Source organism: Ursus americanus, chromosome 27 (assembly GCF_024610735.1).
Source record: "Ursus americanus isolate L20-20 chromosome 27, mUrsAme1.1.p, whole genome shotgun sequence".
NCBI lineage: Eukaryota > Metazoa > Chordata > Mammalia > Carnivora > Ursidae > Ursus > Ursus americanus.
Window position 1 is genome coordinate 2,856,625 of NC_142153.1, and position 26,077 is coordinate 2,882,701.

Consider the following 26,077-nt stretch of genomic DNA (forward strand, 5'->3'; position numbering starts at 1 on the left):
TACACAGCCAGGGGATTGGGCCTGATGGCCTCCTGGGGGCTAAGCCTAACCCAAGGTGGGTCCCCCAGGGGCCCATCCGAAGGTGCTTGGCGCCCCAACGCCAGGGATTGGGGACCCGAGACCCAGCGCCGGATTCACCCTGCTGCCTCCCAACCATTGGCCGCTAGGGGGGCCGCCGGTTATTCAGGGGGGGAGAATGTGCAGGGCACACCGAGCCCCTGGCGCATTTCGAAGGCCCCCGCGCCAAACTCTTGGGCCCCCGCTCCCACTCCTCAACGCCCTCAGCTCGGCCTGCCCCTCTGCTCGCTGCACATCCAGCAGATCGGGCTTGCAGGCCTCCTGGGGGCTAACCCTAACTCTAGGTGGGCTCTTAGGGGCCCCTCGCAAGGGGCCTGGCGCCCCAACGCCTGGGATTGGGGACCCGAGACCCAGCGCTGGACTCACCCTCCGCCCCACCGCCAACCGGGCCGTTATTGGCGCCGCCTGTCATCAGGGCGGCAAAATGGGCAGGGCTCTCTGAGCCCCCAGCGACCTTGGAATGCCCCAGGCGCCAAAATCTTTGGGCCCAGGCTCCTGCTCGCCAGAGCCCTCACTCCGCCCACACCTCCACTCGCCGCACAGCCGGCATTTTGGGCCTGCTGGCATCCTGCTTGCTAACCCTAACCCTAGGTCAGTCCCCGAGAGGCCCCTGACAAGGAGCCCGGGGATGCAACGCTGGGGATTGGGGACCCCTGTGCCACAGGGACAGACTAACACTGTTGCCCCTCCACCACCTGGGCCACTAGGGGCGCTGCTGCTCATTCCCGGCCGGAGAAGGGGCAGGGCCCTCCAAGCCCCCTTCCACATTCGATGGCCCCCTGCCCCAAAGCGCTTGGGCCCACGTTCCCACTAGTCAGCGTCCTCACCTCAACCCGCCCCTCGGCTCGAAACACAGCAGCCAGATCGGACCTGCCGGCCTCCTGGGGGCTAACCCTAACCCTAGGTCGGTTCCCGAGGGGCCCCTCCCAAGGGGCCTTGCGCCGCCATGCCCGGGATCCTGGACGTCCTAGCCCCAGGGAAGGACTCACCGTGCAGCCACCCGCCACCTGGGCCGCTAGGAGCGCCGCCGGTCATTCAGGCGGGAGAAGGGGCAGGGTCCTACAAGCCCCTGACGACCTTCGAAGGCCGCCCCAGCGGCAAAACCTGTGGGCCCACGGTCCCGCTCGCCAGCTCCCTCCCCTGGCCCGCCGCAATGCGCGCTACACAGCCAGGGGATTGGGCCTGATGGCCTCCTGGGGGCTAAGCCTAACCCAAGGTGGGTCCCCCAGGGGCCCATCCGAAGGTGCTTGGCGCCCCAACGCCAGGGATTGGGGACCCGAGACCCAGCGCGGGATTCACCCTGAAGCCCCCAACCCCTGGGCCGCTCGGGGACCCGCCGGTTATTCAGGGGGGGAGAACTGGCAGGGCCCTCTGAGCCCCCAGCGACCCTCGAAGGCCCCAGGCGCCAAAATGTTTGGGCCCAGGCTTCTGCTCGCCACGCCCTCACTCCGCCCGCCCCTCCACTCACAGCACAGCCGGCATTTCGGGCCTGCCGGCATCCTGCTTGCTAACCCTAACCCTAGGTCAGTCCCCGAGAGGCCCATAACCAGGGGCCTGGGGCTGCAACGCTGGGGATTGGGGACCCCTGAGACCCAGGGCCAAACTAACACTGCTGCCCCTCCACCACCTGGGCCACTAGGGGCGCTGCCGCTCATTCAGGGCAGGAGAACATGCAGGGCACTCCCAGCCTCCCACCAGCCCAGGACCCTCCATGCACCCGCTCCCCAAAGCGCTTGGGCCCACGCTCCCACTTGTCAGCGCCCTCACCTCAACCCGCCCCTCCGCTCGAAACACAGCAGGCGGATCGGACCTGCCATACTCCTGGAGGCTAATCCTAACCCTAGGTCGGTCCCTGAAGAGCCCACCCAAGGGGCTTAGCGCCCCAACGCTGGGGATTGGGAACCTCCGAACCCCAGCGCTGGACTCACCCTGCAGCCCCCCACCACCCGGGCCGCTAGGGGCGCCGCCAGTCATTCAGGCTCGAGAACGGGTAGGGCCCTCGGAGCCCCTGGCGAGTTTCGAAGGCCGCCTGAGCCAAAACACCTGGGCTCACGCTCCCACTCACCAGCGCCATCCCCTCGGCCCGCCCCTACCCTCGCCACACCGCCCATGGATCCTGCCTGCCGGCCTCCTCGGGGCTAATCCTAACCCTAGGTCGGCCCCCAAGGGGCTCCTCCCAAGGGGCCTGGCACCGCAATGCCAGGGATTGGGGACCCCCGCCCCAGCGCTGGACTCACCCTCCGCCCCACCGCCACCCGGGCCTTTATTGGTGCCGCTGGTCATTCAGGGCGGGAGAATGTGCAGGGCACACCGAGCCCCTGGCGCATTTCGAAGGTCCCCAAGCCAAAATCTTGGGCCCCCGCTCCCACTCCTCAACGCCCTCAGCTCGGCCTGCCCCTCCGCTCGCTACACATCCAGCAGATCGGGCTTGCAGGCCTCCCGGGGTCTAACCCTAACTCTAGGTGGGCTCCTTAGGGGCCCCTCGCAAGGGGCCTGGAGCCCCAACGCCTGGGATTGGGGACCCGAGCCCCAGCGCTGGACTCACCCTCCGCCCCACCGCCACCCGGGCCCTTATTGGCGCCGCCTGTCATCAGGGCGGCAGAACCGGCAGGGCCCTCTGAGCCCCCAGCGACCTTGGAAGGCCCCAGGCGCCAAAATGTTTGGGCCCAGGCTCCTGCTCGCCAGAGCCCTCACTCCGCCCCGCCCCTCCACTCGCCGCACAGCCGGCATTTTGGGCCTGCCGGCATCCTGCTTGCTAACCCTAACCCTAGGTCAGTCCCCGAGAGGCCCCTGACAAGGGGCCCGGGGATGCAACGCTGGGGATTGGGGACCCCAGTGCCCCAGGGCCAGACTAACACTGCTGCCCCTCCACCACCTGGGCCACTAGGGGCGCTGCCGCTCATTCCCGGCGGGAGAAGGGGCAGGGCCCTCCAAGCCCCCTTCCACATTCGATGGCCCCCTGCCCCAAAGCGCTTGGGCCCACGTTCCCACTAGTCAGCGCCCTCACCTCAACCCGCCCCTCCGCTCGAAACACAGCAGGCGGATCGGACCTGCCGGCCTCCTGGGGGCTAACCCTAACCCTAGGTCGGTTCCCGAGGGGCCCCTCCCAAGGGGCCTTGCGCCGCCGTGCCCGGAATCCTGGACGTCCTAGCCCCAGGGCCGGACTCACCCTGCAGCCACCCGCCACCCGGGCCGCTAGGAGCGCCGCCGGTCATTCAGGCGGGAGAAGGGGCAGGGTCCTACAAGCCCCTGACGACCTTCGAAGGCCGCCCCTGCGCCAAAACCTGTGGGCCCACGGTCCGGCTCGCCAGCTCCCTCCCCTGGCCCGCCGCAATGCGCGCTACACAGCCAGGGGATTGGGCCTGATGGCCTCCTGGGGGCTAAGCCTAACCCAAGGTGGGTCCCCCAGGGGCCCATCCGAAGGTGCTTGGCGCCCCAACGCCAGGGATTGGGGACCCGAGACCCAGCGCCGGATTCACCCTGCAGCCCCCAACCCCTGGACCGCTAGGGGGGCCGCCGGTTATTCAGTGGGGGAGAACGGGCAGGGCCCTCTGAGCCCCCAGCGACCTTCGAAGGCCCTCCCGCCAAAATGTTTGGGCCCAGGCTTCTGCTCGCCAGCGCCCTCACTCCGCCCGCCCCTCCACTCACAGCACAGCCGGCATTTCGGGCTTGCCGGCATCCTGCTTGCTAACCCTCACCCTAGGTCAGTCCCCGAGAGGCCCATAACCAGGGGCCTGGGGCTGCAACGCTGGGGATTGGGGACCCCTGAGACCCAGGGCCAAACTAACACTGCTGCCCCTCCACCACCTGGGCCACTAGGGGCGCTGCCGCTCATTCAGGGCAGGAGAACATACAGGGCCCTCCCAGCCCCCCCCTGGGACCCTCGATGCACCCGCTCCCCAAAGCGCTTGGGCCCACGCTCTCACTAGTCAGCGCCCTCACCTCAACCCGCCCCTCCGCTCGAAACACAGCAGGCGGATCGGACCTGCCCTACTCCTGGAGGCTAATCCTAACCCTAGGTCGGTACCCGAAGGGCCCATCCAAGGGGCTTGGCGCCCCAACGCTGGGGATTGGGAACCTCCGAACCCCAGCGCTGCTCTCACCCTGCAGCGCCGCGCCACCCGGGCCGCTAGGGGCGCCGCCAGTCATTCAGGCTCGAGAACGGGTAGGGCCCTCCGAGCCCCTGGCGAGCTTCGAAGGCCGCCTGCGCCAAAACACTTGGGCCCATGCTCCCATTCACCAGCACCCTCCCCTGGGCTCGCACCCCCCCTCGCCACGCCGCCCATGGATCCTGCCTGCCGGCCTCCTCGGGGCTAATCCTAACCCTAGGTCGTCCCCCAAGGGGCTCATCCCAAGGGGCCTGGCACCGCAATGCCAGGGATTGGGGACCCCCGCCCCAGCGCTGGACTCACCCTCCGCCCCACCGCCACCCGGGCCTTTATTGGCGCCGCTGGTCATTCAGGGCGGGAGAATGTGCAGGGCACACCGAGCCCCTGGCGCATTTCGAAGGCCTCCGCGCCAAACTCTTGGGCCCCCGCTCCCACTCCTCAACGCCCTCAGCTCGGCCTGCCCCTCCGCTCGCTGCACATCCAGCAGATCGGCCTTGCAGGCCTCCTGGCGGCTAACCCTAACTCTAGGTGGGCTCCTTAGGGGCCCCTCGCAAGGGGCCTGGCGCCCCAACGCTTGGGATTGGGGACCCGAGCCCCAGCGCTGAACTCACCCTCCCCCCCACCTCCACCCGGGCCGTTATTGGCGCCGCCTGTCATCAGGGCGGCAGAAGGGGCAGGGCCCTCTGAGCCCCCAGCGACCTTGGAAGGCCCCAGGCGCCAAAATGTTTGGGCCCAGGCTCCTGCTCGCCAGCGCCCTCACTCCGCCCGCCCCTCCACTCGCCGCACAGCCGGCATTTTGGGCCTGCCGGCATCCTGCTTGCTAACCCTAACCCTAGGTCCGTCCCCGAGAGGCCCCTGACAAGGGGCCCGGGGATGCAACGCTGGGGATTGGGGACCCCAGTGCCCCACGGCCGGACTAACACTGTTGCCCCTCCACCACCTGGGCCACTAGGGGCGCTGCCGCTCATTCCCGGCGGGAGAAGGGGCAGGGCCCTCCAAGCCCCCTTCCACATTCGATGGCCCCCTGCCCCAAAGCGCTTGGGCCCACGTTCCCACTAGTCAGCGCCCTCACCTCAACCCGCCCCTCCGCTCGAAACACAGCAGCCGGATCGGACCTGCCGGCCTCCTGGGGGCTAACCCTAACCCTAGGTCGGTTCCCGAGGGGCCCCTCCCAAGGGGCCTTGCGCCGCCATGCCCGGGATCCTGGACGTCCTAGCCCCAGGGCCGGACTCACCCTGCAGCCACCCGCCACCCGGGCCGCTAGGAGTGCCGCCGGTCATTCAGGCCGGAGAAGGGGCAGGGTCCTACAAGCCCCTGACGACCTTCGAAGGCCGCCCCAGCGCCAAAACCTGTGGGCCCACGGTCCCGCTCGCCAGCTCCCTCCCCTGGCCCGCCGCAATGCGCGCTACACAGCCAGGGGATTGGGCCTGATGGCCTCCTGGGGGCTAAGCCTAACCCAAGGTGGGTCCCCCAGGGGCCCATCCGAAGGTGCTTGGCGCCCCAACGCCAGGGATTGGGGACCCGAGACCCAGCGCCGGATTCACCCTGCTGCCTCCCAACCATTGGCCGCTAGGGGGGCCGCCGGTTATTCAGGGGGGGAGAATGTGCAGGGCACACCGAGCCCCTGGCGCATTTCGAAGGCCCCGCGCCAAACTCTTGGGCCCCCGCTCCCACTCCTCAACGCCCTCAGCTCGGCCTGCCCCTCCGCTCGCTGCACATCCAGCAGATCGGGCTTGCAGGCCTCCTGGGGGCTAACCCTAACTCTAGGTGGGCTCTTAGGGGCCCCTCGCAAGGGGCCTGGCGCCCCAACGCCTGGGATTGGGGACCCGAGACCCAGCGCTGGACTCACCCTCCGCCCCACCGCCAACCGGGCCGTTATTGGCGCCGCCTGTCATCAGGGCGGCAAAATGGGCAGGGCTCTCTGAGCCCCCAGCGACCTTGGAATGCCCCAGGCGCCAAAATCTTTGGGCCCAGGCTCCTGCTCGCCAGAGCCCTCACTCCGCCCACACCTCCACTCGCCGCACAGCCGGCATTTTGGGCCTGCTGGCATCCTGCTTGCTAACCCTAACCCTAGGTCAGTCCCCGAGAGGCCCCTGACAAGGAGCCCGGGGATGCAACGCTGGGGATTGGGGACCCCTGTGCCACAGGGACAGACTAACACTGTTGCCCCTCCACCACCTGGGCCACTAGGGGCGCTGCTGCTCATTCCCGGCCGGAGAAGGGGCAGGGCCCTCCAAGCCCCCTTCCACATTCGATGGCCCCCTGCCCCAAAGCGCTTGGGCCCACGTTCCCACTAGTCAGCGTCCTCACCTCAACCCGCCACTCGGCTCGAAACACAGCAGCCAGATCGGACCTGCCGGCCTCCTGGGGGCTAACCCTAACCCTAGGTCGGTTCCCGAGGGGCCCCTCCCAAGGGGCCTTGCGCCGCCATGCCCGGGATCCTGGACGTCCTAGCCCCAGGGAAGGACTCACCGTGCAGCCACCCGCCACCTGGGCCGCTAGGAGCGCCGCCGGTCATTCAGGCGGGAGAAGGGGCAGGGTCCTACAAGCCCCTGACGACCTTCGAAGGCCGCCCCAGCGGCAAAACCTGTGGGCCCACGGTCCCGCTCGCCAGCTCCCTCCCCTGGCCCGCCGCAATGCGCGCTACACAGCCAGGGGATTGGGCCTGATGGCCTCCTGGGGGCTAAGCCTAACCCAAGGTGGGTCCCCCAGGGGCCCATCCGAAGGTGCTTGGCGCCCCAACGCCAGGGATTGGGGACCCGAGACCCAGCGCGGGATTCACCCTGAAGCCCCCAACCCCTGGGCCGCTCGGGGACCCGCCGGTTATTCAGGGGGGGAGAACTGGCAGGGCCCTCTGAGCCCCCAGCGACCCTCGAAGGCCCCAGGCGCCAAAATGTTTGGGCCCAGGCTTCTGCTCGCCACGCCCTCACTCCGCCCGCCCCTCCACTCACAGCACAGCCGGCATTTCGGGCCTGCCGGCATCCTGCTTGCTAACCCTAACCCTAGGTCAGTCCCCGAGAGGCCCATAACCAGGGGCCTGGGGCTGCAACGCTGGGGATTGGGGACCCCTGAGACCCAGGGCCAAACTAACACTGCTGCCCCTCCACCACCTGGGCCACTAGGGGCGCTGCCGCTCATTCAGGGCAGGAGAACATGCAGGGCACTCCCAGCCTCCCACCAGCCCAGGACCCTCCATGCACCCGCTCCCCAAAGCGCTTGGGCCCACGCTCCCACTTGTCAGCGCCCTCACCTCAACCCGCCCCTCCGCTCGAAACACAGCAGGCGGATCGGACCTGCCATACTCCTGGAGGCTAATCCTAACCCTAGGTCGGTCCCTGAAGAGCCCACCCAAGGGGCTTAGCGCCCCAACGCTGGGGATTGGGAACCTCCGAACCCCAGCGCTGGACTCACCCTGCAGCCCCCCACCACCCGGGCCGCTAGGGGCGCCGCCAGTCATTCAGGCTCGAGAACGGGTAGGGCCCTCGGAGCCCCTGGCGAGTTTCGAAGGCCGCCTGAGCCAAAACACCTGGGCTCACGCTCCCACTCACCAGCGCCATCCCCTCGGCCCGCCCCTACCCTCGCCACACCGCCCATGGATCCTGCCTGCCGGCCTCCTCGGGGCTAATCCTAACCCTAGGTCGGCCCCCAAGGGGCTCCTCCCAAGGGGCCTGGCACCGCAATGCCAGGGATTGGGGACCCCCGCCCCAGCGCTGGACTCACCCTCCGCCCCACCGCCACCCGGGCCTTTATTGGTGCCGCTGGTCATTCAGGGCGGGAGAATGTGCAGGGCACACCGAGCCCCTGGCGCATTTCGAAGGTCCCCAAGCCAAAATCTTGGGCCCCCGCTCCCACTCCTCAACGCCCTCAGCTCGGCCTGCCCCTCCGCTCGCTACACATCCAGCAGATCGGGCTTGCAGGCCTCCCGGGGTCTAACCCTAACTCTAGGTGGGCTCCTTAGGGGCCCCTCGCAAGGGGCCTGGAGCCCCAACGCCTGGGATTGGGGACCCGAGCCCCAGCGCTGGACTCAACCTCCGCCCCACCGCCACCCGGGCCCTTATTGGCGCCGCCTGTCATCAGGGCGGCAGAACCGGCAGGGCCCTCTGAGCCCCCAGCGACCTTGGAAGGCCCCAGGCGCCAAAATGTTTGGGCCCAGGCTCCTGCTCGCCAGAGCCCTCACTCCGCCCGCCCCTCCACTCGCCGCACAGCCGGCATTTTGGGCCTGCCGGCATCCTGCTTGCTAACCCTAACCCTAGGTCAGTCCCCGAGAGGCCCCTGACAAGGGGCCCGGGGATGCAACGCTGGGGATTGGGGACCCCAGTGCCCCAGGGCCAGACTAACACTGCTGCCCCTCCACCACCTGGGCCACTAGGGGCGCTGCCGCTCATTCCCGGCGGGAGAAGGGGCAGGGCCCTCCAAGCCCCCTTCCACATTCGATGGCCCCCTGCCCCAAAGCGCTTGGGCCCACGTTCCCACTAGTCAGCGCCCTCACCTCAACCCGCCCCTCCGCTCGAAACACAGCAGGCGGATCGGACCTGCCGGCCTCCTGGGGGCTAACCCTAACCCTAGGTCGGTTCCCGAGGGGCCCCTCCCAAGGGGCCTTGCGCCGCCGTGCCCGGAATCCTGGACGTCCTAGCCCCAGGGCCGGACTCACCCTGCAGCCACCCGCCACCCGGGCCGCTAGGAGCGCCGCCGGTCATTCAGGCGGGAGAAGGGGCAGGGTCCTACAAGCCCCTGACGACCTTCGAAGGCCGCCCCTGCGCCAAAACCTGTGGGCCCACGGTCCGGCTCGCCAGCTCCCTCCCCTGGCCCGCCGCAATGCGCGCTACACAGCCAGGGGATTGGGCCTGATGGCCTCCTGGGGGCTAAGCCTAACCCAAGGTGGGTCCCCCAGGGGCCCATCCGAAGGTGCTTGGCGCCCCAACGCCAGGGATTGGGGACCCGAGACCCAGCGCCGGATTCACCCTGCAGCCCCCAACCCCTGGACCGCTAGGGGGGCCGCCGGTTATTCAGTGGGGGAGAACGGGCAGGGCCCTCTGAGCCCCCAGCGACCTTCGAAGGCCCTCCCGCCAAAATGTTTGGGCCCAGGCTTCTGCTCGCCAGCGCCCTCACTCCGCCCGCCCCTCCACTCACAGCACAGCCGGCATTTCGGGCTTGCCGGCATCCTGCTTGCTAACCCTCACCCTAGGTCAGTCCCCGAGAGGCCCATAACCAGGGGCCTGGGGCTGCAACGCTGGGGATTGGGGACCCCTGAGACCCAGGGCCAAACTAACACTGCTGCCCCTCCACCACCTGGGCCACTAGGGGCGCTGCCGCTCATTCAGGGCAGGAGAACATACAGGGCCCTCCCAGCCCCCCCCTGGGACCCTCGATGCACCCGCTCCCCAAAGCGCTTGGGCCCACGCTCTCACTAGTCAGCGCCCTCACCTCAACCCGCCCCTCCGCTCGAAACACAGCAGGCGGATCGGACCTGCCCTACTCCTGGAGGCTAATCCTAACCCTAGGTCGGTACCCGAAGGGCCCATCCAAGGGGCTTGGCGCCCCAACGCTGGGGATTGGGAACCTCCGAACCCCAGCGCTGCTCTCACCCTGCAGCGCCGCGCCACCCGGGCCGCTAGGGGCGCCGCCAGTCATTCAGGCTCGAGAACGGGTAGGGCCCTCCGAGCCCCTGGCGAGCTTCGAAGGCCGCCTGCGCCAAAACACTTGGGCCCATGCTCCCATTCACCAGCACCCTCCCCTGGGCTCGCACCCCCCCTCGCCACGCCGCCCATGGATCCTGCCTGCCGGCCTCCTCGGGGCTAATCCTAACCCTAGGTCGTCCCCCAAGGGGCTCATCCCAAGGGGCCTGGCACCGCAATGCCAGGGATTGGGGACCCCCGCCCCAGCGCTGGACTCACCCTCCGCCCCACCGCCACCCGGGCCTTTATTGGCGCCGCTGGTCATTCAGGGCGGGAGAATGTGCAGGGCACACCGAGCCCCTGGCGCATTTCGAAGGCCTCCGCGCCAAACTCTTGGGCCCCCGCTCCCACTCCTCAACGCCCTCAGCTCGGCCTGCCCCTCCGCTCGCTGCACATCCAGCAGATCGGCCTTGCAGGCCTCCTGGCGGCTAACCCTAACTCTAGGTGGGCTCCTTAGGGGCCCCTCGCAAGGGGCCTGGCGCCCCAACGCTTGGGATTGGGGACCCGAGCCCCAGCGCTGAACTCACCCTCCCCCCCACCTCCACCCGGGCCGTTATTGGCGCCGCCTGTCATCAGGGCGGCAGAAGGGGCAGGGCCCTCTGAGCCCCCAGCGACCTTGGAAGGCCCCAGGCGCCAAAATGTTTGGGCCCAGGCTCCTGCTCGCCAGCGCCCTCACTCCGCCCGCCCCTCCACTCGCCGCACAGCCGGCATTTTGGGCCTGCCGGCATCCTGCTTGCTAACCCTAACCCTAGGTCCGTCCCCGAGAGGCCCCTGACAAGGGGCCCGGGGATGCAACGCTGGGGATTGGGGACCCCAGTGCCCCACGGCCGGACTAACACTGTTGCCCCTCCACCACCTGGGCCACTAGGGGCGCTGCCGCTCATTCCCGGCGGGAGAAGGGGCAGGGCCCTCCAAGCCCCCTTCCACATTCGATGGCCCCCTGCCCCAAAGCGCTTGGGCCCACGTTCCCACTAGTCAGCGCCCTCACCTCAACCCGCCCCTCCGCTCGAAACACAGCAGCCGGATCGGACCTGCCGGCCTCCTGGGGGCTAACCCTAACCCTAGGTCGGTTCCCGAGGGGCCCCTCCCAAGGTGCCTTGCGCCGCCATGCCCGGGATCCTGGACGTCCTAGCCCCAGGGCCGGACTCACCCTGCAGCCACCCGCCACCCGGGCCGCTAGGAGCGCCGCCGGTCATTCAGGCGGGAGAAGGGGCACGGTCCTACAAGCCCCTGACGACCTTCGAAGGCCGCCCCAGCGCCAAAACCTGTGGGCCCACGGTCCCGCTCGCCAGCTCCCTCCCCTGGCCCGCCGCAATGCGCGCTACACAGCCAGTGGATTGGGCCTGATGGCCTCCTGGGGGCTAAGGCTAACCCAAGGTGGGTCCCCCAGGGGCACATACGATGGTGCTTGGCGCCCCAACGCCAGGGATTGGGGACCCGAGACCCAGCACTGGATTCACCGTGCAGCCCCCCACCCCTGGGCCGCTAGGGGGCCCGCCGGTTATTCAGGGGGGGAGAACGGGCAGGGCCCTCTGAGCCCCAAGCGACCTTCGAAGGCCCTCCCGCCAAAATGTTTGGGCCCAGGCTTCTGCTCGCCAGCGCCCTCACTCCGCCCGCCCCTCCACTCACAGCACAGCCGGCATTTCGGGCCTGCCGGCATCCTGCTTGCTAACCCTAACCCTAGGTCAGTCCCCGAGAGGCCCATCACAAGGGGCCTGGGGCTGCAACGCTGGGGATTGGGGACCCCTGAGACCCAGGGCCAAACTAACACTGCTGCCCCTCCACCACCTGGGCCACTAGGGGCGCTGCCGCTCATTCAGGGCAGGAGAACATACAGGGCCCTCCCAGCCCCCCACCCCCGGACCCTCGATGCACCCGCTCCCCAAAGCGCTTGGGCCCACGCTCTCACTAGTCAGCGCCCTCACCTCAACCCGCCCCTCCGCTCGAAACACAGCAGGCGGATCGGACCTGCCCTACTCCTGGAGGCTAATCCTAACCCTAGGTCGGTCCCCGAAGGGCCCATCCAAGGGGCTTGGCGCCCCAACGCTGGGGATTGGGAACCTCCGAACCCGAGCGCTGGACTCACCCTGCAGCGCCCCGCCACCCGGGCCGCTAGGGGCGCCGCCAGTCATTCAGGCTCGAGAACGGGTAGGGCCCTCCGAGCCCCTGGCGAGCTTCGAAGGCCGCCTGCGCCAAAACACTTGGGCCCTCGCTCCCACTCACCAGCGCCCTCCCCTCGGCTCGCCCCCCCCTCGCCACACCGCCCATGGATCCTGCCTGCCGGCCTCCTCGGGGCTAATCCTAACCCTAGGTCGGCCCCCAAGGGGCTCCTCCCAAGAGGCCTGGCACCGCAATGCCAGGGATTGGGGACCCCCGCCCCAGCGCTGGACTCACCCTCCACCCCACCGCCACCCGGGCCTTTATTGGCGCCGCTGGTCATTCAGGGCGGGAGAATGTGCAGGGCACACCGAGCCCCTGGCGCATTTCGAAGGCCCCCGCGCCAAACTCTTGGGCCCCCGCTCCCACTCATCAACGACCTCAGCTCGGCCTGCCCCTCCGCTCGCTGCACATCCAGCAGATCGGGCTTGCAGGCCTCCTGGGGGCTAACCCTAACTCTAGGTGGGCTCCTTAGGGGCTCCTCGCAAGGGGCCTGGCGCCCCAACGCTTCGGATTGGGGACCCGAGCCCCAGCGCTGGACTCACCCTCCGCCCCACCGCCACCCGGGCCGTTATTGGCGCCGCCTGTCATCAGGGCGGCAGAACGGGCAGGGCCCTCTGAGCCCCCAGCGACCTTGGAAGGCCCCAGGCGCCAAAATGTTTGGGCCCAGGCTCCTGCTCGCCAGCGCCCTCACTCCGCCCGTCCCTCCACTCGCCGCACAGCCGGCATTTTGGGCCTGCAGGCATCCTGCTTGCTAACCCTAACCCTAGGTCAGTCCGTGAGAGGCCCCTGACAAGGGGCCTGGGGATGCAACGCTGGGGATTGGGGACCCCAGTGCCCCAGGGTCCGACTAACACTGTTGCCCCTCCACCACCTGGGCCACTAGGGGCGCTGCCGCTCATTCCCGGCGGGAGAAGGGGCAGGGCCCTCCAAGCCCCCTTCCACATTCGATGGCCCCCTGCCCCAAAGCGCTTGGGCCCACGTTCCCACTAGTCAGCGCCCTCACCTCAACCCGCCCCTCCGCTCGAAACACAGCAGCCGGATCGGACCTGCCGGCCTCCTGGGGGCTAACCCTAACCCTAGGTCGGTTCCCGAGGGGCCCCTCCCAAGGGGCCTTGCGCCGCCATGCCCGGGATCCTGGACGTCCTAGCCCCAGGGCCGGACTCACCCTGCAGCCACCCGCCACCCGGGCCGCTAGGAGCGCTGCCGGTCATTCAGGCGGGAGAAGGGGCAGGGTCCTACAAGCCCCTGACGACCTTCGAAGGCCGCCCCAGCGCCAAAACCTGTGGGCCCACGGTCCCGCTCGCCAGCTCCCTCCCCTGGCCCGCCGCAATGCGCGCTACACAGCCAGGGGATTGGGCCTGATGGCCTCCTGGGGGCTAAGCCTAACCCAAGGTGGGTCCCCCAGGGGCCCATCGGAAGGTGCTTGGCGCCCCAACGCCAGGGATTGGGGACCCGAGACCCAGCGCCGGATTCACCCTGCTGCCCCCCACCCCTGGGCCGCTAGGGGGGCCGCCGGTTATTCAGTGGGGGAGAATGGGCAGGGCCCTCTGAGCACCCAGCGACCTTCGAAGGCCCCCGCGCCAAAATGTTTGGGCCCAGGCTTCTGCTCGCCAGCGCCCTCACTCCGCCCGCCCCTCCACTCACAGCACAGCCGGCATTTCGGGCCTGCCGGCATCCTGCTTGCTAACCCTAACCCTAGGTCAGTCCCCGAGAGGCCCATCACAAGGGGCCTGGGGCTGCAACGCTGGGGATTGGGGACCCCTGAGACCCAGGGCCAAACTAACACTGCTGCCCCTCCACCACCTGGGCCACTAGGGGCGCTGCCGCTCATTCAGGGCAGGAGAACTTGCAGGGCACTCTCAGCCTCCCCCCCTCCCCCGGACCCTCGATGCACAGGCTACCCAAAGTGCTTGGGCCCACGCTCTCACTAGTCAGCGCCCTCACCTCAACCCGCCCCTCCGCTCGAAACACAGCAGGCGGATCGGCCTGCCGTACTCCTGGAGGCTAATCCTAACCCTAGGTCGGTCCCCGAAGGGCCCATCCAAGGGGTTTGGCGCCCCAACGCTGGGGATTGGGAACCTCCGAACCCCAGCGCTGGACTCACCCTGCAGCCCCCCACCACCCGGACCGCTAGGGGCGCCCCCAGTCATTCAGGCTCGAGAACGGGTAGGGTCCTCCGAGCCCCTGGCGAGCTGCGAAGGCCGCCTGCGCCAAAACACCTGGGCTCACGCTCCCACTCACCAGCGCCATTCCCTCGGCCCGCCCCCCCCTCTCCACACCGCCCATGGATCCTGCCTGCCGGCCTCCTCGGGGCTAATCCTAACCCTACGTCGGCCCCCAAGGGGCTCCTCCCAAGAGGCCTGGCACCGCAATGCCAGGGTTTGGGGACCCCCGCCCCAGCGCTGGACTCACCCTCCACCCCACCGCCACCCGGGCCTTTATTGGCGCCGCTGGTCATTCAGGGCGGGAGAATGTGCAGGGCACACCGAGCCCCTGGCGCATTTCGAAGGCCCCCGCGCCAAACTCTTGGGCCCCCGCTCCCACTCCTCAACGCCCTCAGCTCGGCCTGCCCCTCCGCTCGCTGCACATCCAGCAGATCGGGCTTGCAGGCCTCCTGGGGGCTAACCCTAACTCTAGGTGGGCTCCTTTGGGGCCCCTCGCAAGGGTCATGGCGCCCCAACGCCTGGGATTGGGGACCCGAGACCCAGCGCTGGACTCACCCTCCGCCCCACCGCCACCTGGGCCGTTATTGGCGCCGCCTGTCATCAGGTCGGCAGAATGGGCAGGGCTCTCTGAGCCCCCAGCGACCTTGGAAGGCCCCAGGCGCCAAAATGTTTGGGCCCAGGCTCCTGCTCGCCAGCGCCCTCACTCCGCCCGCCCCTCCACTCGCCACACAGCTGGTATTTTGGGCCTGCCGACATCCTGCTTGCTAACCCTAACCCTAGGTCAGTCCCCGAGAGCCCCTGACAAGGGGCCTAGGGATGCAACGCTGGGGATTGGGGACCCCAGTGCCCCAGGGCCGGACTAACACTGTTGCCCCTCCACCACCTGGGCCACTAGGGGCGCGGCCGCTCATTCCCGGCGGGAGAAGGGACAGGGCCCTCCAAGCCCCCTTCCACATTCGATGGCCCCCTGCCCCAAAGCGCTTGGGCCCACTTTCCCACTAGTCAGCGCCCTCACCTCAACCCACCCCTCCGCTCGAAACACAGCAGCCGGATCGGACCTGCCGGCCTCCTGGGGGCTAACCCTACCCCTAGGTCGGTTCCCGAGGGGCCCCTCCCAAGGGGCCTTGCGCCGCCATGCCCGGGATCCTGGACTTCCTAGCCCCAGGGCCGGACTCACCCTGCAGCCACCCGCCACCCGGGCCGCTAGGAGCGCTGCCGGTCATTCAGGCGGGAGAAGGGGCAGGGTCCTACAAGCCCCTGACGACCTTCGAAGGCCGCCCCAGCGGCAAAACCTGTGGGCCCACGGTCCCGCTCGCCAGCTCCCTCCCCTGGCCCGCCGCAATGCGCGCTACACAGCCAGGGGATTGGGCCTGATGGCCTCCTGGGGGCTAAGCCTAACCCAAGGTGGGTCCCCCAGGGGCCCATCCGAAGGTGCTTGGCGCCCCAACGCCAGGGATTGGGGACCCGAGACCCAGCGCCGGATTCACCCTGCTGCCCCCCACCCCTGGGCCGCTAGGGGGCCGCCGGTTATTCAGGGGGGGAGAATGTGCAGGGCACACCGAGCCCCTGGCGCATTTCGAAGGCCCCCGCGCCAAACTCTTGGGCCCCCGCTCCCACTCCTCAACGCCCTCAGCTCGGCCTGCCCCTCCGCTCGCTGCACATCCAGCAGATCGGGCTTGCAGGCCTCCTGGGGGCTAACCCTAACTCTAGGTGGGCTCTTAGGGGCCCCTCGCAAGGGGCCTGGCGCCCCAACGCCTGGGATTGGGGACCCGAGACCCAGCGCTGGACTCACCCTCCGCCCCACCGCCAACCGGGCCGTTATTGGCGCCGCCTGTCATCAGGGCGGCAAAATGGGCAGGGCTCTCTGAGCCCCCAGCGACCTTGGAATGCCCCAGGCGCCAAAATGTTTGGGCCCAGGCTCCTGCTCGCCAGAGCCCTCACTCCGCCCACACCTCCACTCGCCGCACAGCCAGCATTTTGGGCCTGCTGGCATCCTGCTTGCTAACCCTAACCCTAGGTCAGTCCCCGAGAGGCCCCTGACAAGGAGCCCGGGGATGCAACGCTGGGGATTGGGGACCCCTGTGCCACAGGGACAGACTAACACTGTTGCCCCTCCACCACCTGGGCCACTAGGGGCGCTGCTGCTCATTCCCGGCCGGAGAAGGGGCAGGGCCCTCCAAGCCCCCTTCCACATTCGATGGCCCCCTGCCCCAAAGCGCTTGGGCCCACGTTCCCACTAGTCAGCGTCCTCACCTCAACCCGCCCCTCGGCTCGAAACACAGCAGCCAGATCGGACCTGCCGGCCTCCTGGGGGCTAACCCTAACCCTAGGTCGGTTCCCGAGGGGCCCCTCCCAAGGGGCCTTGCGCCGCCATGCCCGGGATCCTGGACGTCCTAGCCCCAGGGAAGGACTCACCGTGCAGCCACCCGCCACCTGGGCCGCTAGGAGCGCCGCCGGTCATTCAGGCGGGAGAAGGGGCAGGGTCCTACAAGCCCCTGACGACCTTCGAAGGCCGCCCCAGCGGCAAAACCTGTGGGCCCACGGTCCCGCTCGCCAGCTCCCTCCCCTGGCCCGCCGCAATGCGCGCTACACAGCCAGGGGATTGGGCCTGATGGCCTCCTGGGGGCTAAGCCTAACCCAAGGTGGGTCCCCCAGGGGCCCATCCGAAGGTGCTTGGCGCCCCAACGCCAGGGATTGGGGACCCGAGACCCAGCGCGGGATTCACCCTGAAGCCCCCAACCCCTGGGCCGCTCGGGGACCCGCCGGTTATTCAGGGGGGGAGAACTGGCAGGGCCCTCTGAGCCCCCAGCGACCTTCGAAGGCCCCAGGCGCCAAAATGTTTGGGCCCAGGCTTCTGCTCGCCACGCCCTCACTCCGCCCGCCCCTCCACTCACAGCACAGCCGGCATTTCGGGCCTGCCGGCATCCTGCTTGCTAACCCTAACCCTAGGTCAGTCCCCGAGAGGCCCATAACCAGGGGCCTGGGGCTGCAACGCTGGGGATTGGGGACCCCTGAGACCCAGGGCCAAACTAACACTGCTGCCCCTCCACCACCTGGGCCACTAGGGGCGCTGCCGCACATTCAGGGCAGGAGAACATGCAGGGCACTCCCAGCCTCCCCCCACCCCCCGGACCCTCGATGCACCCGCTCCCCAAAGCGCGTGGGCCGACGCTCCCACTAGTCAGCGCCCTCACCTCAACCCGCCCCTCCGCTCGAAACACACCAGGCGGATCGGAAATTCCGTACTCCTGGAGGCTAATCCTAACCCTAGGTCAGTCCCCGAAGGGCCCATCCAAGGGGCTTGGCGCCCCAACGCTGGGGATTGGGAACCTCCGAACCCCAGCGCTGGACTGACCCTGCAGCCCCCCGCCACCCGGGCCGCTAGGGGCGCCGCCAGTCATTCAGGCTCAAAAACAGGTAGGGCCCTCCGAGCCCCTGGGGAGCTTCGCAGGCCGCCTGTGCCAAAACACTTGGGCCCACGCTCCCACTCACCAGCGCCCTCCCCTCGGCCCGCCCCCCCCCCCTCACCACACTGCCCATGGATCCTGCCTGCCGGCCTCCTCGGGAAAGTCCTAACCCTAGGTCGGCCCCCAAGTGGCTCCTCCCAAGGGGCCTGGCACCACAATGCCAGGGATTGGGGACCCCCGCCCCAGCGCTGGACTCACCCTCCGCCCCACCGCCACCCGGGCCGTTATTGGCGCCACCTGTCATCAGGGCGGCAGAATGGGCAGGGCTCTCTGAGCCCCCAGCGACCTTGGAAGGCCCCAGGCGCCAAAATGTTTGGGCCCAGGCTCCTGCTCGCCAGCGCCCTCACTCCGCCCGTCCCTCCACTCGCTGCACAGCCCTTATTTTGGGCCTGCCGGCATCCTGCTTGCTAACCCTAACCCTAGGTCCGTCCCCGAGAGGCCCCTGACAAGGGGCCCGGGGATGCAACGCTGGGGATTGGGGACCCCAGTGTCCCAGTGCCGGACTAACACTGTTGCCCCTCCACCACCTGGGCCACTAGGGGCGCTGCCGCTCATTCCCGGCGGGAGAAGGGGCAGGGCCCTCCAAGCCCCCTTCCACATTCGATGGCCCCCTGCCCCAAAGCGCTTGGGCCCACGTTCCCACTAGTCAGCGCCCTCACCTCAACCCGCCCCTCCGCTCCAAACACAGCAGCCGGATCGGACCTGCCGGCCTCCTGGGGGCTAACCCTAACCCTAGGTCGGTTCCCGAGGGGCCCCTCCCAAGGGGCCTTGCGCCGCCATGCCCGGGGTCCTGGACGTCCTAGCCCCAGGGCCGGACTCACCCTGCAGCCACCCGCCACCCAGGCCGCTAGGAGCGCCGCCGGTCATTCAGGCGGGAGAAGGGGCACGGTCCTACAAGCCCCTGACGACCTTCGAAGGCCGCCCCAGGGCCAAAACCTGTGGGCCCACGGTCCCGCTCGCCAGCTCCCTCCCCTGGCCCGCCGCAATGCATGCTACACAGCCAGGGGATTGGGCCTGATGGCCTCCTGGGGGCTAAGCCTAACCCAAGGTGGGTCCCCCAGGGGCCCATCCGAAGGCGCTTGGCGCCCCAACGCCAGGGATTGGGGACCCGAGACCCAGCGCCGGATTCACCCTGCTGCCCCCCACCCCTGGGCCGCTAGGGGGGCCTCCGGTTATTCAGTGGGGGAGAACAGGCAGGGCCCTCTGAGCCCCCAGTGAACTTCGAAGGCCCCCGCGCCAAAATGTTTGGGCCCAGGCTTCTGCTCGCCAGCGCCCTCACTCCGCCCGCCCCTCCACTCACAGCACAGCCAACATTTCGGGCCTGCCGGCATCCTGCTTCTAACCCTAACCCTAGGTCAGTCCCCGAGAGGCCCATCACAAGGGGCCTGGGGCTGCAACGCTGGGGATTGCGGACCCCTGAGACCCAGGGCCAAACTAACACTGCTGCCCCTCCACCACCTGGCCACTAGGGGCGCTGCCGCTCATTCAGGGCAGGAGAACATACAGGGCCCTCCCAGCCCCCCACCCCAGGACCCTCGATGCTCCCGCTCCCCAAAGCGCTTGGGCCCATGCTCTCACTAGTCAGCGCCCTCACCTCAACCTGCCCCTCCGCTCGAAACACAGCAGGCGGATCGGTCCTGCCCTACTCCTGGAGGCTAATCCTAACCCTAGGTCGGTCCCCGAAGGGCCCATCCAAGGGGCTTGGCGCCCCAACGCTGGGGATTGGGAACCTCCGAACCCCAGCGCTGGACTCACCCTGCAGAGCCCCGCCACCCGGGCCGCTAGGGGCGCCGCCAGTCATTCAGGCTCGAGAACGGGTAGGGCCCTCCGAGCCCCTGGCGAGCTTCGAAGGCCGCCTGCGCCAAAACACTTGGGCCCACGCTCCCACTCACCAGCGCCCTCCCCTGGGCTCGCACCCCCCCGTCGCCACACCGCCCATGGATCCTGCCTGCTGGCCTCCTCGGGGCTAATCCTAATTCTAGGTCGGCCCCCAAGGGGCTCCTCCCAAGGGGCCTGGCACCGCAATGCCAGGGATTGGGGACCCCCGCCCCAGCGCTGGACTCACCCTCCGCCGCACCGCCACCCGGGCCTTTATTGGCGCCGCTGGTCATTCAGGGCGGGAGAATGTGCAGGGCACACCGAGCCCCTGGCGCATTTCGAAGGCCCCCGCGCCAAACTCTTGGGCCCCCGCTCCCACTCCTCAACGCCCTCAGCTCGGCCTGCCCCTCCGCTCGCTGCACATTCAGCAGATCGGGCTTGCAGGCCTCCTGGGGGTTAACCCTAACTCTAGGTGGGCTCCTTAGGGGCCCCTCGCAAGGGGCCTGGCGCCCCAACGCCTGGGATTGGGGACCCGAGCCCCAGCGCTGAACTCACACTCCCCCCACCGCCACCCGGGCCATTATTGGCGCCGCCTGTCATCAGGGCCGCAGAATGGGCAGGGCCCTCTGAGCCCCCAGCGACCTTGGAAGGCCCCAGGCGCCAAAATGTTTGGGCCCAGGCTCCTGCTCGCCAGCGCCCTCACTCCGCCCGCCCCTCCACTCGCCGCACAGCCGGCATTTTGGGCCTGCTGGCATCCTGCTTGCTAACCCTAACCCTAGGTCCGTCCTCCAGAGGCCCCTGACAAGGGGCCCGGGGATGCAACGCTGGGGATTGGGGACCCCTGAGACCCAGGTCCAACCTAACACTGCTGCCCCTCCACCACCTGGGCCACTAGGGGCGCTGCCGCTCATTCAGGGCAGGAGAACATGCAGGGCACTCCCAGCCTCCCACCACCCTCGGACCCTCCATGTACCCGCTCCCCAAAGCGCTTGGGCCCACGCTCCCACTAGTCAGCGCCCTCACCTCAACCTTCCCCTCCGCTCGAAACACAGCAGGCGGATCGGACCTGCCGTACTCCTGGAGGCTAATCCTAACCCTAGGTCGGTCCCCGAAGGGCCCATCCAAGGGGCTTGGAGCCCCAACGCTGGGGATTGGGAACCTCCGAACACCAGCGCTGGACTCACCCTCCGCCCCACCGCCACCCGGGCCCTTATTGGCGCCGCCTGTCATCAGGGCGGCAGAACGGGCAGGGCCCTCTGAGCCCCCAGCGACCTTGGAAGGCCCCAGGCGCCAAAATGTTTGGGCCCAGGCTCCTGCTCGCCAGCGCCCTCACTCCGCCCGCCCCTCCACTCGCCGCACAGCCGGCATTTTGGGCCTGCCCTCATCCTGCTTGCTAACCCTAACCCTAGGTCAGTCCCCGAGAGGCCCCTGACAAGGGGCCCGGGGATGCAACGCTGGGGATTGGGGACCCCAGTGCCCCAGGGCCGGACTAACACTGTTGCCCCTCCACCACCTGGGCCACTAGGGGCGCTGCCGCTCATTCCCGGCGGGAGAAGGGGCAGGGCCCTCCAAGCCCCCTTCCACATTCGATGGCCCCCTGCCCCAAAGCGCTTGGGCCCACGTTCCCACTAGTCAGCGCCCTCACCTCAACCCGCCCCTCCGCTCGAAACACAGCAGCCGGATCGGACCTGCCGGCCTCCTGGGGGCTAACCCTAACCCTAGGTCGGTTCCCGAGGGGCCCCTCCCAAGGGGCCTTGCGCCGCCATGCCCGGGATCCTGGACGTCCTAGCCCCAGGGCCGGACTCACCCTGCAGCCACCCGCCACCTGGGCCGCTAGGAGCGCCGCCGGTCATTCAGGCGGGAGAAGGGGCAGGGTCCCACAAGCCCCTGATGACCTTCAAAGGCCCCCGCGCCAAAACGTTTGGGCCCACGCTCCCACTCCTCAGCACCCTCCGCTTGGCCTACTCCTGTGCTCGCCGCACATCCAGGAGGTCGGGCTTGCCGGCCTCCCGGGGGCTAACACTGACTCTAAGTGGGCTCGAGAGGGGATCCACCCAAGGGGCCTGGCGCCTCAATGCCAGAGATTGGGGACCCGAGACCCAGCGCCGGACTCACCCTGCAGCCCCCCGCCACCTGGGCCGCTAGGGGGCCCGCCTGTCATTCAGGGGAGGAGAACGGGCAGGGCCCTCTGTGCCCCAGGCAACCTTCGAAGCCCCCCCCGCCACAAAATGTTTGGGCCCAGGCTCCAGCTCGCCAGCGCCCTCACTCCGCCCGCCCCTCCACTCGCTGCACAGCGGGCATTTCGGGCCTGCCGGCATCCTTCTTGCTAACCCTAACCCTAGGTCAGTCCCCGAGAGGCCCCTGACAAGGGGCCTGGGGCTGCAACGCTGGGGATTGGGGACCCCCGAGCCCCAGGGCCAGACTAACACTGCTGCCGTCCACCACCTGGGCCACTAGGGGCGCTGTCTCTCATTCAGGGCTGGAGAAGGGGCAGGGCCCTCCAAGCCCCCACGTACCTTCGATGGCCCCTCGCCACAAAGCGCTTGGGCCCACGTTCCCACTCCTCAGCGCCCTCAGCTCGGCCTGCCCCTCCGCTCGCTGCACATCCAGCAGATCGGGCTTGCCGGACTCCTGGGGGCTAACCCGAGCTCTAGGTGGGCTCCTGAGGGGCCCAATCCATGGGGCCTGGCGCCTTAACGCCAGGGATTGGGAACCTCCGAACCCCAGCACTGGACTCACCCTGCAGCCCACCTCCACCTGGGTCTTAGGGGCGCCACCGGTCATTCAGGGCTGGAGAACGGGTAGGGCCCTCCGAGTGACCGGCTAGCTTCGAAGGCCCCGTGCGCCAAAACACTTGGGCCCACGCTCCCTCTCTCCAGCGCCCTCCCATCGGCCCCAGCCCCCCGCTCGCCACACCGCCGGTGGATCCTGCCTGCCGGCGTCCTGGGGTCTAACCCTAAGCACAGGTGGGCCCCCGGGGGGCCCCCCCAAGGGACCTGCCACAGCAACTCCAGGCATTGGGGACCCACAGCCCCAGGGCAAGACTATCACTGCTGCCCCTCCACCACCTGGGCACTAGGGGCGCTGCCGCTCATTCAGGGCTGGAGAAGGGGCAGGGCCCTCTGAGCCCCCGCTGACCTTCGATGGCCCCCCGCCCCAAAGCGCTTAGGCCCACGTTCCCACCAGTCAGCGCCATCACCTCAAGCGGCCCCTCCGCTCCAAAGACAGCAGGCGGATCGGACCTGCCGGCCACCTGGGGGTAACCTTAACCCTAGGGCGGTCCCCAAGGGCCCCTCCCAAGGGGCCTTGCGCAGCCACGCCGGGGATCCTGGCCATCTTAGCCCCAGGGCCAGACTCACTCTGCAGCCCCCCGCCACTCCGGCCGCTGGGGGCGCCGCCGGTAATTCAGGCGGGAGAAGGAGCAGGGCCCTCCTAGCCCCTGATGACCTTCGAAGGCCCCCGCGCCAAAACGTTTGGGCCCACGCTCCCACTCCTCAGCACCCTCCGCTTGGCCTACTCCTGTGCTCGCCGCACATCCAGCAGGTCGGGCTTGCCGGCCTCCCGGGGGCTAACACTGACTCTAAGTGGGCTCGAGAGGGGCTCCACCCAAGGGGCCTGGCGCCTCAATGCCAGAGATTGAGGACCCGAGACCCAGCGCCGGACTCACCCTGCAGCCCCCCGCCACCTGGGCCGCTAGGGGGCCCCCGGTCATTCAGGGCGTAAGAACGGGCAGGGCCCTCTGTGCCCCAGGCAAACTTCGAAGCCCCCCCCACCCCCCCGCTGCAAAATGTTTGGGCCCAGGCTCCAGCTCGCCAGCGCCCTCACTCTGCCCGCCCCTCCACTCGCTGCACAGCGGGCATTTCGGGCCTGCCGGCATCCTTCTTGCTAACCCTAACCCTAGGTCAGTCCCCGAGAGGCCCCTGACAATGGGCCTGGGGCTGCAACGCTGGGGATTGGGGATCCCCGAGCTCCAGGGCCAGACTAACACTGCTGCCGTCCACCACCTGGGCCACTAGGGGCGCTGTCTCTCATTCAGGGCGGGAGAAGGGGTAGGGCCCTCAGAGCCCCCGTGGACCTTCGATGGCCCCCCACCCCAAAGCGCTTGGGCCCACGTTCCCACTCCTCAGCGCCCTCAGCTCGGCCTGCCCCTCCGCTCGCTGCACATCCAGCAGATCGGGCTTGCCGGACTCCTGGGGGCTAACCCGAGCTCTAGGTGGGCTCCTGGGGGGCCCCATCCATGGGGCCTGGCGCCCTAACGCCGGGGATTGGGAACCTCCGAACCCCATCACTGGACTCACCCTGCAGCCCACCGCCACCTGGGCTGTAGGGGCGCCACCGGTCATTCAGGGCTGGAGAAGAAGTAGGGCCCTCCGAGTCCCTGGCTAGCTTCGAAGGCCTCGTGCGCCAAAACACTTGGGCCCAAGCTCCCTCTCTCCAGGGCCCTCCTCTCGGCCCCACCCCCACGCTCGCCACACTGTCGGTGGATCGTGACTGCCAGCGTCCTGGGGGCTAACCCTAAGCCCAGGAGGGCCCCGGGGGGCCCCTCCCAAGGGGCCTGCCACCGCAACTCCAGGCATTGGGGACCCCCAGCCCCAGGGCAAGACTAACACTGCTGCCCCTCCACCACCTGGGCACTAGGGGCACTGCCGCTCCTTCAGGGCTGGAGAAGGGGCAGGGCCCTCTGAGCCCCCGCCGACCTTTGATGGCCCCCCGCCCCAAAGCGCTTAGGCCCACGTTCCCACCAGTCAGCGCCCTCACCTCAAGCGGCCCCTCCGCTCGAAGGACAGCAGGCGGAAAGGACCTTCGGGCTACCTGGGGGTAACCTTAACCCTAGGGCGGTCCCCGAGGGGCCCCTCCCAAGGGGCCTTGCGCAGCCACGCCGGGGATCCTGGCCGTCTTAGCCCCAGGGCCGGACACACCCTGCAGCCCCCTGGCACCCGGGCTGCTAGGGGCACCGACAGTCATTCAGGCGGGAGAAGGGTAGGGCCCTCGGAGCCCCTGACCTCCTTCAAAGGAGCCCGCGCCAAAAGCTGTGGGCCCGGGGTCCCGCTTGCCAGCTCCCTCCCCTCGACTCGCCCCCCCGCGGGCCACACAGCCAGGGGATTGGGCCTGAAGGCCTCCTGGGGGCTAACCCAAACCCTAGGTGGGTCCCCGAGGGGCCCCTCCCAAGGGGCTTGGCGACCCAACGCCGGGGATTGGTAACCATTGAACCCCAGTGGTGGAATCACCCTGCAGCCCCCCGCCACTCTGGCCGCTAGGGGCGCCGCCGATCATTGAGGCGGGAGAAGGAGCAGGGCCCTCTTAGCCCCTGATGACCTTCGAGGGCCCCCTCGCCAAAACGGTTGGGCCCACGATCCCTCTCCTCAGCACCCTCAGCTAGGCCTACCCCTCTGCTCGCCACACATCCAGCAGGTCGGGCTTGCCGGCCTCCCGGGGCTAACACTAACTCTTGGTGGGCTCCTGAGGGGCCCCACCCAAGGGGCCTGGCGCCTCAACGCCGGAGATTGGGGACCCGAGACCCAGCGCAGGACTCACCCTGCAGCGACCCGCCACCTGGGCCGCTAGGGGGCCCGCCTGTCATTCATGGCAGGAGAACTGGCAGGGCCCTCTGTGCCCCAGGCAACCTTCGAAGCCCTCCCCCCTACAAAATGTTTGGGCCCAGGCTCCAGCTCGCCAGCGCCCTCACTCCGCCCGCCCCTCCACTCGCTACACAGTGGGCATTTCGGGCCTGCCGGCATCCTTCTTGCTAACCCTTACCCTAGGTCAGTCCCCGAGAGGCCCCTGACAATGGGCCTGGGGCTGCAACGCTGCGGATTGGGGACCCCCGAGCCCCAGGGACAGACTAACACTGCTGCCGTCCACCACCTGGGCCACTAGGGGCGCTGTCTCTCATTCAGGGCGGGAGAAGGGGCAGGGCCCTCAGAGCCCCCGCGGACCTTCGATGGCCCCCCGCCCCAAAGCGCTTGGGCCCACGTTCCCACTCCTCAGCGCCCTCAGCTCGGCCTGCCCCTCCGCTCGCTGCACATCCAGCAGATCGGGCTTGCCGGACTCCTGGGGGCTAACCCGAGCTCTAGGTGGGCCCCTGAGGGGACCCATCCATGGGGCCTGGCGCCCTAACGCCGGGGATTGGGAACCTCCGAACCCCAGCACTGGACTCACCCTGCAGCCCACCGCCACCTGGGCCGTAGGGGCGCCACCGGTCATTCAGGGCTGGAGAAGAAGTAGGGCCCTCCGAGTCCCTGGCTAGCTTCGAAGCTCTCGTGCGCCAAAACACTTGGGCCCACGCTCCCTCTCTCCAGCGCCCTCCCCTCGGCCCCACCCCCCCGCTCGCCACACTGTCGGTGGATCCTGCCTGCCAGCGTCCTGGGGGCTAACCCTAGGCCCAGGACGGCCCCCGGGGGGCCCCGCCCAAGGGGCCTGCCACCGCAACTCCAGGCATTGGGGACCCCCAGCCCCAGGGCAAGACTAACACTGCTGCCCCTCCACCACCTGGGCACTAGGGGCGCTGTCGCTCATTCAGGGCTGGAGAAGGGGCAGGGCCCTCTGAGCCCCCGCAGACCTTCGATGGCCCCCCGCCCCAAAGCGCTTAGGCCCACGTTCCCACC